General features: G+C 43.2%; 1 protein-coding gene and 1 non-coding gene across 16 annotated transcripts in view; one reads left to right on the forward strand and one right to left on the reverse strand.

The window, feature by feature from the left end:
* MTERF1 (mitochondrial transcription termination factor 1) overlaps window positions 1-17,231 on the reverse strand; it is a 589,841-nt gene that overhangs the window by 79,884 nt on the left and 492,726 nt on the right. The window contains exon 1 of one of the 15 annotated variants that reach the window (XR_009505042.1): window positions 15,826-15,944. The exons of 13 other annotated variants lie outside the window; for them this stretch is intronic. The gene's annotated coding sequence lies outside the window, so the exon portion shown is untranslated. Of the gene's footprint in view, window positions 1-2,600; window positions 2,902-15,825; window positions 15,945-17,231 lie in introns of those variants that run through there. One more of the 15 variants, XR_009505044.1, reaches the window with a different exon arrangement.
* TRNAW-CCA (transfer RNA tryptophan (anticodon CCA)) lies at window positions 8,957-9,029 on the forward strand. Its single transcript has one exon. It is a non-coding gene; the product is annotated as a tRNA-Trp (tRNA).

A 17,231-nucleotide genomic window follows, 5' to 3' on the forward strand; every position in this document is an offset into this window, starting at 1 on the left:
GTTATTCTGCTATTGATCCCGTCTAGAGTATTTTTAATTTCATTTATTGTGTTTTTCATCGTTGCTTGGTCCCTCTTTAGTTCTTCTATGTCCTTGTTAAATGTTTCTTGCATTTTGTCTATTCTATTTCCAAGATTTTGGATCATCTTTACTATCATTATTCTGAATTCTTTTTCAGGTAGACTGCCTATTTCCTCTTCATTTGTTAGGTCTGCTGTGTTTTGACCCTGCTCCTTCACCTGCTGTGTGGTTTTTGTCTTCTCATTTTGCTTATCTTACTGTGTTTGGGGTCTCCTTTTCACAGGCTGCATGTTCGTAGTTCCCATTGTTTTTGGTATCTGTCCCTAGTGGCTAAGGTTCATTCAGTGGGTTGTGTAGGCTTCCTGGTGGAGGGGACTAGTGTCTGTGTTCTAGTGGATGAGGTTGGATCTTGTCTTTCTGGTGGGCACGTCCACGTCTGGTGGTGTGTTTTGGGGTGTCTGTGGCCTTATTATGATTTTAGGCAGCCTCTCTGCTAATGGATGGGGCTGTGTTCCTGTCTTGCTAGTTGTTTGGCATAGGGTGTCCAACACTGTAGCTTGCTGGTCGTTGAGTGAAGCTGGGTCTTGATGTTGAGATGGAGATCTCTGAGAGATTTTTGCCGTTTGGTATTATGTGGAGCTGGGAGGTCTCTTGTGGACCAGTGTCCTGAAATTGGCTCTCCCACCTCAGAGGCACAGCCCTGATGCCTGGCTGGAGCACCAAGAGCCTTTCATCCACACAGCTCAGAATAAAAGGGAGAAAAAAATAGAAAGAAAGAAAGAAAGAGGATAAAATAAAATAAAGCTATTATAATAAAGAATAAGAAAAAATTATTAAGAAAAAATTTATTAAGAAAACAAAAATTTTTTTTAATTTTTAAAAATATATTTATTAATTTTTTATAAGAAAAAATAAGAAAAAAATTATTAAGAAAAAATTAAGAAAAAAAATTTTAATTTTTTAAAATAAAAAATATGAAAAAACTTATTTAAAATGCTTTTTAATTTCTAAAAATAGAAAATAAGGAAAAAATTATTAAGAAAACATCTATTGGAAAAAAAAAATTTTTAAGTAAAAAAAAAACAAAAAAAAACGGACAGACCTAACCCTAGGACTAATGGTGAAAGCAAAGTTATACAGACAAAATCTCACCCAGAAGCATACACATATACACTCACAAAAAAAGGAAAAGGGGAAAAATTAATAATATCCTGCTCCCAAAGTCCACCTCCTGAATTTGGGATGATTCGTTGTCTATTCAGGTATTCAAAAGATGCAGGCACATCAAGTTGTTTGTGGAGCTTTAATCCGCTGCTTCTGAGGCTGCTGGGAGAAATTTCACTTTCTCCTCTTTGTTCGCACAGCTCCCAGGGTTCAGCTTTGGATTTGGACCCGCCTCTGCATGTAGGTCGCCTGAGGGCGTCTGTTCCCCACCCAGACAGAACGGGGTTAAAGGAGCAGCTGCTTTGGGGGCTCTGGCTCACTCAGGCCGGGGGGAGGGAGCGGTACGGAGGAGGCGGGGCGAGCCTGCGGCGTCAGAGGCGTCGTGACGTTGCAGCAGCCCGAGGCGCGTCGTGCGTTCGTCCCCGGATCACGGGAGCCTGGCCGTGGCGGGCTGCACCGGCTCCCAGGAGGGGCAGTGTGGAAAGTGACCTGTGCTCGCACACAGGCTTCTTGGTGGCGGCAGCAGCAGCCTTAGCGTCTCTTGCCCGTCTCTGGGGTCCGCGCTGATAGCCAGGGCTCGCACCCATCTCTGGAGCTCGTTTAGGCGGCGCTCTGAATCCCCTCTCCTTGTGCGCCGCGAAACAAAGAGGCAAGAAAAAGTCTCTTGCCTCTTCGGCAGCTGCAGACTTTTTCCCGGTCTCCCTCCCAGCCAGCTGTGGTGCGCTAACCCCTTCAGGCTGTGTTCACGCTGCCAACCCCAGTCCTCTCCCTGCGACCGAAGCCCGAGCCTCAGCTCCCAGCCCCGCCCGCACCAGCGGGGGAGCAGACAAGCCTCTCAGGCTGGTGAGTGCTGCTCGGCGCCGAGCCTCTGTGCGGGAATCTCTCCGCTTTTCCCTCTGCGCCCCTGTTGCTGTGGGATCCGCACTGATAGCCGCGGCTCGCCCCCATCTCTGGAGCTCGTTTAGGCGGCGCTCTGAATCCCCTCTCCTTGTGCACCACGAAACAAAGAGGCAAGAAAAAGTCTCTTGCCTCTTTGGCAGCTGCAGACTTTTTCCCGGACTCCCTCCCGGCTAGCACCGAAGCCCGAGCCTCAGCTCCCAGCCCCGCCCGCCCCGGCGGCTGAGCAGACAAGCCTCTCGGGCTGGTGAGTGCTGGTCGGCGCCTATCCTCCGTGCGGGAATCTCTCCGCTTTGCCCTCCGCACCCCTGTGGCTGCGCTCTCCTCCGTGGCTCTGAAGCCTACCCCCCCTCCGCCACCCGCAGTCTCCACCCACAAAGGGGCTTCCTAGTGTGTGGAAACCTTTGCTCCTTCACAGCTCCCTCCCACTGGTGCAGGTCCCGTCCCTATTCTTTTGTCTCTGTTATTTCTTTTTTCTTTTGCCCTACCCAAGTACGGGGGGATTTTCTTGCCTTTTGGGAGGTCGGAGGTCTTCTGCCAGCGTTCAGTGGGTGTTCTGTAGGAGCAGTTCCACATGTAGATATATTTCTAATGTATCTGTCGGAAGGAAGGTGATCTCCGCGTCTTACTCTTCCGCCATCTTGCCCAGCTCCTTCCCTTAAGTTGTTTTGAACGCTGAGGTTTTATTGTTCCAGGGGGGGCTCATTCCACACCACCTGGCTCACTTTCTCTTTCCCACAGTTAACAGGTGTTGTTTGGACTCTAGGAAGTTTTGATAGAGACTCAGCTAAGGTAAATCACCGAGATCATTGATTTTGTCTAGATGAGTGGGAAAAAAAGTCAACAGTGGAGCAGAAAGAGAGAAAGAGAAGCAGTAAGCTATGATGACAAAATATCATATTGGATCAGATCAACTTCCCTCTCTTAGTCTCTTAATTTTAATCACATCTTTTCTTCTTGGGTATCAACAATATTGCTGCCCAAACCCTATGGCTATGGAGACATAAACATTTAAATCTACCAGAGACAGATGGCAACATAAATCTCCATTGTTGCTTCCTTAGAGGATTCCCAGCGCTGTTGCCCTCTGCGGTAAATGGGACATCAGAGGTGACTATTTCCCACAAGGGCTCCTTTTGGATTCACCTGCAGGAAGTAAAGATGCTTCATTGTTTTAGGGGGAATTTTGTTGGCTGCGATTGTGGGAATTACAACAGCAACAGAATGCTAAGGCTGGAATGAAATTTACCAATTAGCAACTCTACAGCTTCCTTTCTGCTCAGCCGCCCAGGGCAATAGATGAGGTTGTTACATCTGGCCACCTCTATCCAAAAGGTTTGGCTGTGACCATACAGAGTGGCCAGGCTAACAGACAGCCTTAATTATAGCAAGGGAAAGCCTGATGGTCAGCCCTGTTTTTGATCAGAGAATCTCAAAAATCGTATTTGAATTCATGATCCTGCACTTAACCAGAATATGGCCTTTTGCTGAATTGTCTTAATTTTTTTAATGTCCCATTTTTCTGTTCTGTGACAACCTTTGGTTGCTTGAGCTTCACTAAATACATTATAACATTAACATTTTTTTAGATATAGCTAGGATTTAGTCTGTTCTATGTAAAAACATTTTTTGTGGTTGATTTTAAAAATCCAAATCTGCATATCTTCTATAATTATTAATAGCTTTTACTGCATTTGACGTGTCAGGAAGAGTTACAGAGCTATGTCAGTACTCTGAATGGGCTTCATGATATTTCCTGGTGCCCGAGATGTGACATCTGTTTTGAGTGCCAGTGGGGGAGCAAAAGTGACCCATGTCTGTCTCAGGAGATAGAACAGAGGAAACATGAGGCAGTCTATTCAAAAATCATACTGCAAACATTAAGAGCCAGAGCAGAGATTCCTGACACTATTCAAGGAGGCATGTGGGAGTGAGAAAAAGATCTAGATTCAGAAGAGATGAAGTTCCATAATCTTTGATTAAAATCTCTTCCTCAGGGACTTCCCTGGTTGTGCAGTGGTTAAGAATCCGCCTGCCAATTCAGGGGACACGGGCTCGAGCCCTGGTCCGGGAAGATCCCACATGCCACGGAGCAACTAAGCCCGTGCACCACAACTACTGAGCCTGCTCTCTAGAGCCCGCGTGCCACAACTACTGAGCCCACACACCTAGAGCCCGTGCTCCACAACAAGAGAAGCCACCACAGTGAGAAGCCCACGCACTGCAACGAAGAGTAGCTGCCGCTCACCCCAACTAGAGAAAGCCCACAAGCAGCAACGAAGACCCAACACAGCCAAAAATAAATAAAATAAATTAAAAAAAAAAACCCTCTTCCTCCATGAACATAAATGCTAAAACAAGCAACCCCTAACTGCCAAGAATCCCAACTGAATTTAAACATACCCAAAGAGGGATTTTAAGGAGAGAACCTAGCACAAAGAGCCCTCTGGGGCTTCCCTGGTGGCGCAGTGGTTGAGAATCTGCCTGCTAACGCAGGGGACACGGGTTCGAGCCCTGGTCTGGGAAGATCCCACATGCTGCGGAGCAACTAGGCCTGTGAGCCACAACTACTGAGCCTGCGCACCTGGAGCCTGTGCTCCGCAACAAGAGAGGCCGCGACAGTGAGAGGCCCGCGCACCGTGATGAAGAGTGGCCCCCGCTTGCCGCAACTAGAGAAAGCCCTTGCACAGAAACGAAGACCCAACACAGCCAAAAATAAATAAATAAAGAAAGAAAATAAAAATAAAGGAATTCCTTTAAAAAAAAATGCAAAATACTCAAAAAAAAAAAAAAAAGCCCTCTGGCACACAGAATCCTTTGTGTAGAAAGATGGTGGAGCCTTTCTAGGGATTTAAACCAATTGAATCAGAACACCTGTGTCTCACAGAATACCTAGAGTAATTGGTAATTCTCAGGGTTTACTCAGCTCTAAACTTCACTGGACTTGACCATCTGTATTTCTGCTTCCTCTGTGAGCCTCAGGCTCTCAATATTTCCACCCAAAGAGCTTTAAGTGCTCCTCCTTCCTCCCATTTATCCCCCTCCAAACCCTCCACCATGCTGTAGCCAAGGGAATCTTCTGGAGCCCTCTTCTGGCGCACACCCTCCACTGGTTTCTCCTGCGTTCTGCGTCCAGTTCATGCCAGGCATCAGGGCCCTTCCTAATGGCACCCACTTGCCCTCATCTTGCTCCCCAGCCTGGTATGCTTTGCTCCCATGGGTCTCAACCACTATCCTCCTGTTCTTGGTCTCTCTCACATCTGGGCCTTTGTTGTGTATTCTCAGGGCATTTTACTAGAGCATAATAAATACGCCCATTTTATTATAATTGTCCTCCCTGCACGATTCCAAGCTCTGCTTCCTCTTTGCATGAGCCCTGGCACATGGTGAGCCCATAAGGAAGATGGGTTGAGTGAGGGGGTGGGTCAGTACCCATGCTGTGCCCCTCCTTCCACCTAAAACGCCGATTCATCCCTGGCCATCCTGCAAGGCTGGCCCCAGGAAGCCACCCCTGACCCCTCCCCTGCTTTGCTTCCCCAGTGCCTTATATATAACCTTTCCTTTATTTTATTTCACTTACTTATATTAGGTTATAAGTACTTATACTACTTATCTACTTATATATTTGCTATTTCTGTAGGTCAAAAGGACCAAATATCAGCAATTTCATATGGTCCAACCTAATAGAAAAGCAGGAGCCCATGGTGGGTATATGTCAGACAGACCAAGGTTGAAGGCTGGCTCTGTCACTTCGTTGCTGTGTGTCCTAGTCAAGCTCCTCAGCTTCTCCACATCTCAGTTTCCTCATGTGTAAAATGGAAATAATAATAGCAACTACATCCTAGTGGTGTTATGAGGATTAAATGAGGCACTGCATTCTAACATGCAGAACTTAGGGCTTGGCTCCTATGATAAACATTAGCTACACTTAGTCAATAGTTAAATATTTACTAAGGTCCACTATGTACCAGGGATAGTGCCAGTTGCTGAAGGTACAAAGATGGATAAGATAAAAGGAGGCTTGCCTTTGTGGAGCTCATAGCCACTAAAAGTGCAAAAACGAGTCTGATCAATGCTACAGATGAGGAAGTACTGAGTGCTAAAGGCATCTGTTTCTCAACTCTCATGCTAGGGTGGAATCATCTTTGTACAGCTCTAGTTTCCCAAGTAAACCATGAGAGGCTTTAACTATCTTTTTTCCTGGTAAAAGGTAGATACCTATACTTCAGAAACTAGCATATGGTGGATACTCAAGAAACGTGTGTTGAGTGAATCAATGAAGGAGTCAACTAACCAATGAATAAATGAACTGTAGCTCCAGGTCTAAGCACATATGAAACAGAAGCCTCTCAAGTCAGCATTCACAGCCAAAGCAGCCAGGAGTTCTTCCTTAGAACATTGAAGTTGTCCATAACCCACGATCTGGCTGAGTGACTCCTTTTTGCCATTTCCATCAAAAGTAGACTCTGGCCCATAAACCTCTGTTTTACTACAGGAATGGCCAAAAGGGGTCACTCAGCCGGATCCTGGGTTATTTATTTTTTAACTATCTTTCCACATGTTTGTGGCACACACAAAAATGTGTTTTTGAACATTGCTATTTATGTAAAATCTAATCATGTAAGCAAACAAACAAAGAAGAGAAAATGAGAGATGGCTTTTTCCAGCTCATAATTCATTCACTCATTCATTTCATTCATCCTACAAGCATCCTATGTGCAGGGCACTGTGTACAGAGCAAATATTTGGGGGAGAAACAACCAGCCCCCAGCCACACCGTTTAATGGCCCTCTGCCTCAGGATCTTGTTTCTCTTATCTTCAAACTTACTTCATTGTGCACATTTGTTCATAAATTTAAATAACTTATTTATTTAAGAAACATTTGTCAAGAGCCAGCTCTATACCAGGCTCTGTGATGAGCCCACACTGCCTCAGCCTCTGCTTCCCTTAAACTTGGAGTCTAACACAGAGAAGCACAGACAGTATCAAGCAGCCACATAAATACATAATCAAACTGCAATTACTGCAGGAAAGGAAAAAAAGAAGGTACACGAGAAGATATGGCAGGGGGCCTGACCTGGGGAATCAGGAAAACTTCCTTGAAGGAGTGACTTTTGAATTGGGCTCTGAACTTTGAGAGGAAGAGATAGGAGCCGGGGAACTGAGGAAGCCGGTGTGGGAGTACAGGGGATGAGGAGCCCAGAGAGATGAAGGGGGGCAGTTGCACAGGGCCTGGGAAACTCGCAACACATAACAAAGTTTTAAAATCCTTAAGGAGGATTGTGATCCGCTCAGGTTGATGTTTTTCACTCTGATTACCATCAGCTAGATTGTGGGTTCTTTGAGTTATGAGGCTGCATCATACTCCTTTTTACATCTCTGACCGCATCCAGCAGAGGGCTTTGAATGCAATGATCTGGTGCTCAATTAATGGTGATTGAACATGTGGAAAGGATGCCAGTGACATAATCTTGCACTGGGAGGTTAACGATGATCTAGTTCAATGGATACTTGTATCCCCAAACCAAGAGACGCCCCTAGAATCCCCAGTGTTTTCCCCTCGGCTGTGCAGGTGAAATAGAAGGGGCGGGACACTCTGTTTTGAACTTAAATGTTTCCGTTTATACTGTTTCTCTATGAGAGAAAGAGTTCTTAGCGATCCCCTTGCTTGGATTCGCATCATGAGAATTACTAGTTGGCCACAGTCTCAGCTGCAAAATTCACTGATCATCATTCTGATGATTGGAGCAAGTAGGGATTTGAAGTGGATTGTCTCTCCCTAGTTCTTCTAGCTCTTCTCTTTCACTCTATCTGATCAGCAATATGGGGTTCCATATTCCCTGAATTGGCTCTTTAATATTCTGAAGGGCTTTGCCACCCACAGGCCCATCCGCAGGATTACGAGTGTCCTTTTGGGGCTGTGACTTCTGTGGGGTTGACTTCTCTTGGATTTGGGGACTGATGCTCAGCTCTGGTGAATGCTCTCATCCTCTGCTAGAGAACACGTTGCCTTTGTGGTCATTAACGATACACTTGCCACCTCCAACTTCAGATACTAAGGGAAAGGCGTTTTGGAATAGGGACAAGAGATGGAGATAAATTTCAGATGCCCTTTTCACACAAAGATGATTTTCTCAAAATGGAACCAGATTTCAAGGATCTTTGTCCCCTCCAGAGAGGCTTTTCCAGTGCGTGGATACTATGGGAATATGATTATACAAATGCAGCAGGAAAACGTACTCCTGATCACTCTATAAATCACTTGATGCTAGCAGTGATCTCATTTTTAAAGCCATTAATAATCACGAATGATGGCTAAATTAGCAACATAGTCTTAAAGAGCTTCCATATTGATTGGCTGTTTTCATCCCTTCTTCTCCCTCATGCTATTCTGTGATATCGCCTCAGCCTCAGAGATTCAGAGCAACCATCTGCCGAACACATGAATACTAAAGAATTGGTTTCCTTAGTAACAATAATCATGAAGCAGCTCTCAGAACTTCCTGCTTTTCTGTCTGTTTTCTGTTGGTCACATAGAAAAAGACGGCCAAATCGAGCCTGCCCAGAAAAGATGCACATATATATCGTGACCCCTAAGTGGAAGGCAGGCTTGTCTCTGCTGAGACCACATTCCTTTTCTCAACTGGCTGCCTTATTCTGTGTGGTTAGGGCTAAACCAGAGCACTTGCAAAGGTCTATGACCACCTCAGAACTCTTTTCCTTTCGAGTCAAAATCTGGAACCACAAAACCATAATGCAGGACACATCACCAAAATGGCTCCTTCTCTGTGGGAAACCAACATGGAACTTCCCTAAAAAGAAGACCTTCTTTCTTTCCACAATATTTCTAATAATAAAAAGAAAATGGGGACTTCCCTGGTGGTCTAGTGGTTAAGACTCCAAGCCTCCAATGCAGGAGGCCCGGGTTCGATCCCTGGTCAGGGAACTAGACCCCGCATGAAACAACTAAAAGAGCTCTCATGCCGCAATGAAGATCCCGCGTGCCGCAACTAAGACCCAGCACAGCCAAATAAATAAATATTAAAAAAAAAAAAAAAAACTATAGCTAAAATCTTATTAAAAAAAAAAAGAAAAGAAAGAAATAAAGAAAATGGTCATCAAGTAGAGAAAGCTTTGCTGATTTTCCAGGATATCTTTTTTTCCGTGTCTGTTGTGAGAAATTGCCCTGCTTCCTGCCCCTCTTCCTAACTCTAGCCAGGATGAATTCAAGCAACCGCCCTCCACAGGAGCAGAAAGGGATGTGTGTCAGGAAGCCTTGGGCCCACCGTCCTGCCCCCGGGTCCTGAGCCCGTTACCCAGACGTTTTTGATGGATTCTGCCATCTCACCTCCGGGATGCATACCGGGGTGCCTGACCGTTTGTGGCTCCATCTCCTGGCCTGGATTCCCAGCTGTGGCTACAGAGGCATTGCTCTACCTGGCAAAGCACATACTTGCTTCTTCTTGCCTCAGTTGTCTTCTTAGGACTTCTTGATGGCCAAATACAAACAGAGCACCACTTGGTACTAGGCACGATGTCAAACACTGTGGGTCTGGGAATGACTGTGAAGTGACAGTCCCTGCCCTTATGAGGTTCACAGCCTGAAACAATAATTTGGGTGCAGGACAATAATTATAGTACACTGCAATAGGAGCTACACCCAGGGTAATGAGGACCCCGTAAGAGAAGTGTCTAATACAGCCTGTGAAACTGGAGGTAGAACAGGAAAAAGTTCCTGGAGAAGGTTAAGCCTAACTGTCTTAAAAGTTAAAAAAAAGATAGTAGGAATAATGTAAAGTATGTTGAACGCTTACTATGGACTAGGAACTTGACATGTGATATACATTCATTATTTAATTTAATTCCCACAACAGTGTCCTATGAAGCAGATTCCATTATCATCCCCACTTTACAAACTGAGGCTCATGGGTCAAAATTTCTCACACCTGGTCACAGAGCTAGGAAGCAGCAGAGCCCACAGTCAGACCCAGAGCTGTGTGACAGTAAAATCCAGGATCTTAAGCACAGGCTGAGTGGAAGGAGGGAATCCCAAGTGCTCTAGTGTGACAGGCACACAAGTGGTTGCTTTGCCAGAACATGAGTGTGGGGTGAAGCGTGGACAGAGGCAGGATGGCCAGCTTATGGAGGCCCTTGCTGATGAGCTTGGCCTTGGTCTTCAAGGTGAGGGCAAGATGCTTAAGGGTTGTAAGTAAGGCTGGGAAATGGTCTGATTTGCATTTGGGGAAGACTTCTGGTAATAGTGAGGAGGGTGGATTTAAGGAGCTAGAGCTGGTGGCCGAGATCAGTTAAAAGCCCCTCACAGTCAGTAGTCCTGGTAAGAAGTGATGTTGCCCTGAATTTGGGCATTGACAATAGGGATGGAAAAGAAGGGACCTCCCACTGCTTTTCCCACAAAGCTCCTTCTGCTGGATGCCTACTTCCGACATCGCACCTATAGCTCAGGCTCTAGGGCTGCTTGTGACCTTGTATCTTCAAATCTGTCTGCAGTTACCTTACCCTCCCCCACCCTACACTGCATCTCATCTTGTTTTCAACTCCCAGAGCCTAGTACCGGGATGGGCACCTAGCAAAGGAATGTTGAATGGAGGAATGAATGAACTGGAACAGTTTCCAATTTCCTGTTTAATAAAACTCATGGTCCTGACCACTGCAGTCTTGTTGCTGTCTTTATTCAAAGGTGATACAAAAGCTGGATGGATGTTCTGATTAAGCATGAAGTGTGAATGATCCGGTTATCACAGTGCAGATGCTCCTTGATTAATATATAGTATCATTTCCTCTGTCTTGGATTTGACTCTGGAAAAAAAGATGTCAAACAGTGTGTACCTCAGACCCCTTAGCTAGAAGAGAAAGAAGTGGAACTCAGTGCAAATTCCTATTTACTTAGATATAGAGGTAGGGATGAGCCCTCTCTTCACATTTTTCCCAATTAAAAGTTGGGCCAAGTCTGGTGGAATGGTGACAAGTTGAACTGGGTGTGCGTGCGTGTGTGCGCGCACACACACACAGATGGCTGAGACATTCCAATGAGTTGAGGACCTACTGTGCAGCATTTTGAAGGCAACACAATTCATAGCTAAAAATTGGAATAGCTTCTCCCATCTGACAGTCTTAATTTGTCCTTGTCCTAGAAGGAGTAAATTATTGAAAAAGAAAACAACCTGTACATGGATGTTTATAGCAACTTAAATCATAAATGCCAAAACTTGGAAGCAACCAAGATGCCCTCCAGTTGGTGAATGGATAAATACACTGTAGTACATCCAGACAACAGAATAGTATTCAGTGTTAAAAAGAAAGGAGTTACCAAGGCATGAAAAGACATGGAGGAAACTCAAACGCATATTACTAAGTAAAAGAAGCCAATCTGAAACGGCTAATTACTGTATGACTTCAGCTACCTAACATTCAGAAAAGGCAAAACTGTGGAGACAGTAAAAAAAGAAAAAATCAGTGGTTGTGGAGTCAGGGAGTGAATAGGCAGAACACAGAGGGTTTTTAGGGCAGTAAAAATATTCTGTAGGATATCATCATGGTGCATATATGTCATTATACATTTGTCCAACCCATAGAGTGAACTGTAATGTAAACTGTGGACTCAGGGTAATTGTGATGTATCCATGTAGCTTCATCCTTATTAAAAACTGTACCATCTGGTGAGTGATGTTGATAATGGGGGAGGCTACGCTTGTGTGGGGTAGGAGCTACATGGGAAATCTCTGAACTTCCCTTTCAATTTTTTAATGAATCTAAACTGCTCTAAAGAAGTACATCGTAATTTAAAAACACAAAATCAGAACAAACAACGGTAGCGTGAACTTGATGACATCAGCTGCAATTGAGGGAAATGCACATAATATTCTCTGGCCCATCATTCAAACAAATAACTCAAGGCTTTCTACTTTTTGTACATGTTCCCCAAAAAAGAATTTTGAGAACCTATGTACATCCCATGCACATTTTTAGATAGCTTCACAAGATCAAGCCTGAGATGGACAAAGGATTCAGGCACCCAGCTTGTGTGGGACCCTATCCTCTTTTGTATGACGAGATGTATTGCTGTTAAACAATGAAAATCTGCAAATAAATGCAAAGGGAGGAATTAACGTAATTCTCCTATTCTGTGGTAAAGTAGAATCTTATGGCCTCTGACTCACTAGCCGAAGGCAACAAATCAGCAACAACAACTCAAAGAGACATAGGAAAATACAACTAGTTCTTCAAAAACCATAAAATAGCAATTACCATATTTTAGCATATGGTTTTACACTGAATTATTTCACAGTTATAATTAGGTTGCTAATGCAGTGCAGAATTGGACGATACACTAATTTGGTATATATTTTATCTAATCTGATGGAAATGTAACATTTAGAGGGCTTGATTCTTTTTTTCACAAGCAATTAAATATCACATCTTAAAAAACTGTGTTGGCCTTTATGATGTAATGTGTATGTGTGTGTGGGGGGGGTGGTTGTGACAGAGAGAGAGAGAGAGAGTGCGAGAGAGAGGAATTCCATCCCAATTATAGGCACAAGCCATACCCTTTAGTCTCTGATTTATTTCCATCATGTAAGATTCTTTTCTTGCTTGCTTGCTTATTTTTTTAATCTGTTTTTCTTTTTTGCCTTTGGTAAATTAAAACTGAATTTTCTTCTCCAGGACAATTCTCTGTTCCAGTCATAGTAAATACCAATTTCATTTCCATCCCATTATTTTTCTAATTAAGCATTTGTCATGCAAAAGGAGATCTGAGGTGCCTGTGCTTTCCATTATGCAAAATATTCAGCTACGATAATAGCTTTGGGATGGCACCTTGAAGGTGTTACGGAAAAAAAATCAGAGAAGAAAAAAAAATAAAATATATTTTACCTCGGACTTTTGCCTGTTTATTTTCTCCCTGATTTGCCACAGTTGTGGATATTGACAATGTCCCATCAGTTGTGAAGGATGGACACATAATTCGCATCCTTTAATAAGGAGAATTCTATTAAATCTTTATCTAAACATTTTAGAGGTTAAAAATATAACTGTATCTCATTTTTTTCTCTTCTGCTCACACTTAGCAAAACCTACAACTTCTATACTTGATGAAATGTGCTTCTGACTCAAATTGTTTCAGAACAAAGTATGAATATGCCAGAAGGACAACCTGATATTTCTTGGAAATTCTTTCTTCCTTCTTATGACAAATCCCAAGGGGCTAGGCTCTGTCAAATAAATTAGAGAATTTATTTTCTAAACCCTTTGAACACAAAGCTTTTCCATTTTCTGTGGCAAGATATTTTTCCCAAACATTAACCATCACATCTTATAGCTATATTTATATCCATACATACACTATATATCCATATGCATACATTCTGTATATGTATATCTATATGTATATTTTAATCTATTGATGTATTATAAACTCTAAGACTTCATTTTTCAATCATTTCCACAGTGTGCACAGAATAAGCTGTGAAATTGGATTTTTAAAAAGTGGGACCCATTTCCTCTCAATTTCTCAAAATGTAGACTGAGAACTTTCTGGTTTTGGAAGGAACCCTGGTGTATTTTCTGAAACACACTGTGCATGGTATGTGTGTGTGTGCACTGCCTGAGTAGACAGCGCTATTAGTTGAACTCACTGTGATTCTGCGTGTTCAGTATTTTCAAAGATGCTGTTGTGGTGCCCCCTCCCAGATCCCGTTTACTGGGGTCCCCAAAGCTCCCCCAGCTGCTCTGAGTGCTGGCTGCTGAAGGCTCACAGGTGCCCCCATTTCTGGGAAGGTTGTCCTGGGCTAAAGAGAGGAGCCACCTCACTCAGGAAGTTGGTGGGGGGAGGTCACAGCCAATGACTGATTGGCAAGTGGTACAAAATGCTGGCACCACAGCCCCAGGAAGGAACAATTCTGTGGGTGGTTAAAGCTCCAGAGCCCTCCCCCACGGTGCAGGTCCTGGTGGTCTTGAGCTGAGACCACATCCCCTCCCTGCCTCTCCTGCTTCACTCCTTCCCCCACAGGATTTTCCTGAAGAGCACCTGCTCAAGAGATCACAGTACCCAAATCCCCGTCTCAGGTTCTGTTTCTGGGAAACTTTCAATTTTAGACATTCAATTTCCTAATCAATAAAATGTGGATAATAATTCCCACCTAGTCTATTTCTCAGAGTTGGGGTGTGAATGGCATATTGTGTGGAGGAATTCTGGAAACAGCCAAAGCAGTAAAAATATTTTGCAGGCAGCATGATATATCATTTATTTTAATATTTAACCTTAGGTTCCATGAAAATATGGCTGATTTCTCCCAACTTGTGTTTTTTACACTTTAGGTTAATGTCCACTGTGCTCATTTTGCTGCTCCCTGGCAAGGACTGATTTGTTAAGAATTGCTGACTTGTCTGTACTGCTCTTTGCACCTGGGTTCTCCAAGGTAAAGGAGGGAAAGAAACGTGAGTCCAACAAGTGACTGTGTTGGCCCAGAGAGCACAGAGTCCCCACCAAAGGCCAACTAAGCAGGAACCCGAGACCTGGTCTTGCCAGATCTTCACATAGTTTTAAGCAACTCCGGGCACCAGATATTTATGTAAAATCTCCAGCTTCTTAAATACTAACAACACATTTTTTAAAAACTGTAACACTCTACTATTCAAGCAAAACATAACTGGAGGCCCAATTGGGCTAGTACTGAGTAATCTACGACCAGATTTAAGCCCCTGAAGTAAGAGACCAGGTAATGCCCACTGAGGCCTCAGCTCTAGCACAGCGCTCAGCACATGATCCATGAAAGATCCCAGAAGAACAGGACCACCATTAGCAGTGTCGGTTTCCAAGGAGTTAAATGAATGACCGCTAGTTTTAGTAACTAGTTTTCTACCCTGTAAAAACCACTTAGCATATGATTCTTTTCCCTAAACAGTATTATAACATGTGCAGATTTTTATTCACTTGCCAGCTTGCTCTTGCACAACTTTTCAAGGACACTGTCTGTTTCCTTGTCTATGAAACAGAAATAATTATGCCTGATCTGAAAATAAGCAAAAGCATGTAAAAGGACTTTGCAGACAGCAGCCATCAATCCAGAGAAATCCCTGTTCTCTAGATTCTGCCCTGAGATCTAAATCCCGCACTCAGAAATCTGAAACCAACAGAGGCTCTCTCATCTTTCTTCTAAGATGGAGTTTCCTTAACGTTAGTCATGATTTTTGCTATAAAAACTCCATTATTATTTTCTATTACTATTAATTACCTAATCTTTTCCTTTAAGTCAAATATATTTTTTTAGTTACTACCAACCATCTTTTTCAATTACCAACTTTATCTTTGCCCAAGCAATAATATCCATGAATGCACAGGTTTTATGTCCTAGTATTTAATTTTTATACAGACACACGTGTATAAGTGTATATGTATGTGTCTATATATGTGTTTGTGTATATATACATATATATAATATTCATCTGTGTACCACCTAAAATCACCTTGCCTGTTACAGATTATATGTCTCCCATTTTGGAATATTCTGCCCCCCAGGGATAGCAGAATTTTATAGAAAGATTTTCCAGCTCTATCAGTTTTTATTAATTTACTCAATAAGCATTTGTCACCTATTTGTCTATCTCGTGTAAACCTGGAACAGGCAGGAGAAGATTAATATCACTGGTTCCACAAAATTTTAAACCACTCTAAAAAGCTTTGTGAGCCCCTGTGGCTAATGAATTTCAGGAAGGAAACTCACGCTCCAAATCTTCCTGCTCCAGATTCCTGTGGACTTGGGACCACTCAGGAATGACAGAGGGTAACCCCGAGAGAGCCATATTTGCAAAGTGGTGAAGCTCTCAGAGTCTGCCCCAGGGGAATCCAGGTAGCGCTTCTAGTGAGTTTTAACACAGCAAAGCGGTGGTGCCTTCTCAACAGCCTTCACACAGGAAGCTGTCTGATGTTATGTTCCTAACTATCCAACCACCCAACACTGTAATTTCTAAGATTGGCTTTAGTCATTTAGTAAGATAATGGCATTTAAGCCAGTCACCATTAGGATACCAGATGATGTTAATAATTACAGTCTGCATTTAGGTGGCGCCTCTCCGGGCAAGCACTAAGAGTTTTACAAACATTATCTCATTTTCATCTTCATGACACCCTTGTGAAGCAAGCATTTTTTATAGCATTACTACAGAGAGAGCAGCTGAGGCGTGAAGAGGTTAAACACATTGCCCAATCTGAGAGCACATGTGCAATCACAGTGCTCAAACCTGGTTTGACGTCTTAAGAAAGTCTCTGTAATGTGTTCATGTAAAGGTTTCACACCAAATACAGGGGATGTCTCTGAAAATATTTACATTTAGGTCTGTAAGCGCACAGGCTCTTTAAAATTTGTATTCAGTGTATCTAATTAGCAAACAAACATAGAGGTCTAAGTGGAGTCTGATGTACTAAATACCATCTGCCCGATGACTTATTTAATAAATTGTTATGTAGCACTTGCATGTGCCCGGCATTGTGCCAAGTGTTTTATAAATATTAACTCCTTGACTCCTCACAATAACCCCGTGAAGGAGGTGCCATTACATTCCTCATTGTACAGGGAGGAAAACCAAAGAAGTTAGACAACTTGCCTAAGGTCCCACAGCTGGTAAATGACAGAGCTGAGATTCAAATGCACATGATCTGGTCCCTGAGTTTATGTATTTAAACCAGAACATTGTGCAGCTATCAAACTTATAATAGTTATTTGTTTGAAAATGTACTATTTCTTTCTCATGCCACTCAAAGGCTTTTTTCCTATGTCAGTGGTTATCCACTTAACCCTATTCCAGACAGAATCTTCCCATGTAGCCAATCATCCTGCCCCCAACCCCACTGCGCTTATAATCTAGGTGGATGACTCGCTGGTACTTTAGCAGAGTGACTGGAAAAGAGGGTTTCAGAAGCTCAGCAGATCACAAATCCTTTCCATGCAGAGTCCAACAAGGCATCGCCTGAAAGTATTAAAAAATCGTTTCGTCATTTGTGCTTTGGGGAAGGAAGAGTAAAATTCTCCTACTAGCTTGTCTCAGGATTGGGATGAGTTTCTACAGTAAGCAAAGATATTTTTCACAAATGACTTATGCAATATACCTTATATTTGGAGAGTGCTTTCAA

Source organism: Balaenoptera ricei, chromosome 9, assembly GCF_028023285.1.
Source record: "Balaenoptera ricei isolate mBalRic1 chromosome 9, mBalRic1.hap2, whole genome shotgun sequence".
Taxonomy (NCBI): domain Eukaryota; kingdom Metazoa; phylum Chordata; class Mammalia; order Artiodactyla; family Balaenopteridae; genus Balaenoptera; species Balaenoptera ricei.